At 34.9% G+C, this 4,935-nt stretch overlaps 1 protein-coding gene across 3 annotated transcripts in view; it reads right to left on the bottom strand.

Annotated features, from left to right (window-relative positions):
- LOC136829388 (uncharacterized) overlaps window positions 1–4,531 on the bottom strand; it is a 105,031-nt gene extending 100,500 nt beyond the window's left edge. The window contains exon 1 of one of the 3 annotated variants that reach the window (XM_067087876.1): window positions 4,338–4,531. The gene's annotated coding sequence lies outside the window, so the exon portion shown is untranslated. The remainder of the gene's footprint in view (window positions 1–4,337) is intronic. The other 2 variants (XM_067087873.1, XM_067087874.1) reach the window with 2 other exon arrangements.
- Window positions 4,532–4,935: the final 404 nt, after the last annotated feature.

Genomic DNA, 4,935 nt, shown 5'->3' with positions numbered 1-4,935 from the left:
CAACGACCCGTCCAGCAGAAGGAATGGTCCCTAACCGTCTCCCAGCCTCTACGCCACCTTCACGTTTTAATGAGTCTCGTCTTGGTCTTGGCAGATTTTCTAATCACGTTTCTAATTTCCATTCTTCCTCTGCCGCCCCGTTATATGCTCCCAGGGTTGTCAGTGGTAATCTGACTGCTTATCAATCATCTCTTCTATGAATGGTTGTCTCTAATATATATATATATATATATATATATATATATATATATATATATATATATATATATATATATATATATATATATATATATATAAGATTATCTGCCTTGTCCAAGACAGGTTTGAGATCCGTAAGGATAAGCCGACTACCCGTCACTGTATCTAAACTAAGGGGGACAGATCCGAGGGTCCGAATGCTAGTTGGGGTAGATGCATTATTATATGCATATCCATTATACTGTACAGTATGTATATATATATATATATATATATATATATATATATATATATATATATATATATATATATATATACATATATATATATATATATATGTATGTATATATATATATGTGTACATATGTACATGTATACATATATATATATATATATATATATATATATATATATATATATATATATATATATATATATATATATATATATATATATATATATATACATATATATTATATATATTTTATAAAATTTTTATTAAAGCCATTTGTGTTCTTATGATTTTTAATCACGGGGGAAATCCAGGGAGATTTCTTAAAATGTTAAGTGGATTGTATTTTTGTTTTTGTTTTTGTTTTGAAGGTGGGAGGGAGGGAAGATTGCAGATGAAAATTACAGTATCCCACAGAGCCTCATTAGAACCCGAAATTAATATATATATATCTTGAAACTGAATTACAAGCACCCCATTCCGTAGTTTTTCTGCACAAGAAAACAAAATTTATTTTTGCACTAAGATGACGTTTTGGAGTTTTCATACTTCCATATGAGGTGCCAATCTCCTAAGATCCATATTCGGAAATGATAGTGATTCAGGCTACAAGCGACAAGAATAAGCATTGTATGAACAGCAAGAAAATAATTCCATAATTATTGGGTACCTATTCATATCAAAACCAATATTATTATTATTATTATTATTATTATTATTATTATTATTATTATTATTATTATTATTATTAAGGTATGTCTATTAACATATTTTTTTTAGCTTAAAGATCTTACAGTTGAGCTTTATAACTGGCACACAGGTGAACCCTTCCCATTAAATAAAGCAAGCACCTTGACCACACGAACCGCGGATACTAATTCAACTTTTAGAAATCGAGTCAAAACACATTTTGTCTTAGAAGGCCATTACAGTACATTGTTATTGATCGTGAGTTCAAGGTTGTGACGTCAGGAGAATTTTTGCTCTTTTATTGAGGGCATTGCATTTAGCTTGCGTCCATCAAGGTGAATAAGTGCCTAGAGAATGTCAGATGTAACGCAGGTTAGTTAACCTATATAGTTTCCGGTAAAAACATTCCTTACTGCATTCACAACACGCCTGAAGAAAATGAAATCATTCTCCAACGCCAGTTGTATAGAAAACGAGGTGTGTTGCAAGAGTTTGATGGGTAACTGAAACTTTGAAGAGCGGCTACTGGTCACGACCGGCAAAAGATATCTATGCAATCTGTTTAAGTCTGAATACAGAAATATCAGGATATGGATGTAGTACGACTCATAATCATAAGTGATAAGTGGTATGGCCATAGCTTTGATGAACGTTAGGTGATAAGTTAAAATTATTCGTCTCAAGTTCCCGAAGACATTTTATAATACTACAGAAAAAGATCACTTATTCCTATTTTAAAATATTAGCAAAAATTATGCATTACGGATAGTTCTTTCTTTCTCTCTCTCTCTCTCTCTCTCTCTCTCTCTCTCTCTCTGTCAGAATATTACCCAGTCCCAAAATGCATGTCATTGTTAAAAAGATATATATATATATATATATATATATATATATATATATATATATATATATATATATATATATATATATATATATATATATATATATACTTACATATATGTATATATTCATGTGTATAATAGATAGATGGATAGATAGATAGATAAAGTAGCCTTCATTCTCTTAGAAATGGAGCATATTAAAAAAGATGTAGCATAGCAATAACAGATTCTTTAATTCTGTCCCTAGAAGGATTAATGCAAAGCAAAACAGGTCATGGTTGTATGTGGTGTTCATTCCGCCGTTAAGCACCATACTGCTAGGTAACCCACTGAATTTTTTAAGTCCGTGTTCCAGTTAAACTTCCTTATAGCAGCAAAAACCAAAAAACGAATCTTGCTAACTGGAGATGTTTACTGCATTTCTGCAGCTCAAGTGATTCACCCTCCGTTCGGGAAATCCCTGAAGGCCTTTGCACGTTCTTCTCGCCTGCATTTTATTATTTTTTTGTGGAATGCCAATTATGTAACAACTTTTTGTCGTTAGTGTGTTGCGACAAGGTAAAATTAACTCCATTAAATGCCTTGCACGCCAGCGTTTTGTTTCCTGTTCAGTGGTTAGCAAACAATAAATGAATGTGTGTGTATATATATATATATATATATATATATATATATATATATATATATATATATATATATATATATATATATATATATATATATATATATATATATATTGTGAGTGTGTCCGTATTTGAAATGTCCAGAATAACCTGTTAACGTCTCGATATCTTAACACTTTCTGGAGAAGTTTTTCCATAAAAAGCTCTAATTCAACAGGACTGGAAACCCCAAAAGGCCGGGAGGAGATTCGAATTCGTTCTCATTAAGTTGCTATGAGGTTAATACTTCACACACACACACGCTATATATTTTATGTATATATATATATATACTTTTGTACTTTTTCTCGTTCCTTTAAACTTCTCATTACTGTCAATCATACAAATTTAAAATAAAATCAAGCTAAGAATTTTTCCTAATATCTGCAATAACCTTGGTCTTCATCTCTTTACTGTCAATCCTACATATGTAAAAAAAAAAAAAATTAAGAATTCTCTTAATTTCTGCAATAACCTTGGTCTTCTTGCTTCCCGACCATAAGGTGTAGATAATTACTCATCTCTGAGAATCTGAATATTCTCCTTCGGCGAGCCCACCCGAAATTCCACGGCGGGGCCTTCCTATGGCGTTCCCATACATGCTGGTCTATTTTCGTTCCTTTCGGTTATCGGTTTTGCTATCTGCTTGTGCTTTTGTTTCTGCGCAGATTTACTTTGTTTTTCCTGTTCAGTCTCGATCTTTCATCGATATTTCCAACGGTCTCTTTGTTATTACCAGTTCTTAATATTTAAACGGTTCTAGTGTTTAGGAATCTTCCCACGTTCGACTGTGAAGGGAGAGTGGAAGCTTCCGCTGATGAAAGTCTCGGAAAGAAATCAACAAGCAAACTTGACCGGTTGGAAAACCGGTTAAATTCCACAATAAACAGATAAACCGGTGTCGAGTTAACTTATTTTAGGCCGCAAAAGGTCTGCCGAGAAAGACAGACCCTGAGAGAGAGAGAGAGAGAGAGAGAGAGAGAGAGAGAGAGAGAGAGAGAGGCCCAATCTTTCGGAGACATTATTGAACCTTCTTTTTAAAACTTGTCCACTGCGACCGGCAGTGGATTAGGAGGGGTTTGTGGTTGGCTCAAGATAGCTCTCTCTCTCTCTCTCTCTCTCTCTCTCTCTCTCTCTCTCTCTCTCCTGCCTCCCAGAACTATGCGGTGACCACGTGAGACTGAAGAGCGATAAGGCGGAAGTGTCACTTCCAAACCTTTCTTTAGGGCTGTGATTTCCTCGGGAGCGAATACACAGTAAAGAAATATATGACATTAAAACGTTATTCGTCAAATAAATAGCTTAAAAATTCTACTCGTTTCTCTCATGTCATCCTGAGGCATGTAAAGAATGAAGGCAAGACACTGACTTCAGGGAGACACCCTGTCAGTCGAACAGTAATAGAGTAAATGGAGCTATTATTAAGACCAGTAGTAATAGATTAAATGGAACTGTTATGAAAAGAAATGCTGTAAACAAGTGAAAGAAAAGAACAAACTTGCATTAGAAGGAATTTTCCATTCATTTGTTCATTCTCCAATCATTGTAAGAAATGTGGTTATATGAAGACTTTCTGACGAAAAGGAACCTGTCATTCGGCCCAGAATGAAAAAAAGAACAGTATTGAAGAGTGAATCTGAAAATCTAAAAGTAATTGAGAGAGAGAGAGAGAGAGAGAGAGAGAGAGAGAGAGAGAGAGAGAGAGAGACCTACCATAGGAAATTAAACAGGTGAAGAAGCTGAGCTGCATGCAACCGACACCACCTTCTGAAAGAGTTAAAAATCCTTGCAATGATCCTGACATACATTTGGAACTACTAAGACGACGCTCCTCTTGGGTGGATATGAATGAGATTTAATATCGTGTCTCGTCACTTTCCGCACATGCCCAGATTGAAACTGACCTCACTCTCGGCAGGGCTCGCGCTTTATAACCTCGCTTTCGGTACTCCTCCTTCCTCCCCACCCTCTTCCCCCCTCCTCCCTCCCTTCTCCTTTCCCTCCTCCCCCTCCTCTCCCTCTTTATCCCCCACCCCTCTTAACACACCAGATTAACCTGCTTCTACGCACAATGGTAGAGACACACGCACTTGTATCTACAGCTCTACGGGCATTTTTCAGTTTTATTTTTTTTTTTTTTTTTGGGGTGTTTTGGCATTGCCATCTATACCTCTTCTTAGGTTTTTTCTTAGTTATGCATTTTTTCCATGGGTAGGAGGGTTTTGTTTTCAAGCACACTCTCACGCACACATACAGACACACACACACAATATATATATATATATATATATATATATATATATATATATAT

This window comes from Macrobrachium rosenbergii, chromosome 44 (assembly GCF_040412425.1).
Source record: "Macrobrachium rosenbergii isolate ZJJX-2024 chromosome 44, ASM4041242v1, whole genome shotgun sequence".
In the NCBI taxonomy this organism is placed as follows: Eukaryota; Metazoa; Arthropoda; class Malacostraca; order Decapoda; family Palaemonidae; genus Macrobrachium; species Macrobrachium rosenbergii.
This window is presented reverse-complemented; position numbering and strand designations above follow the sequence as displayed.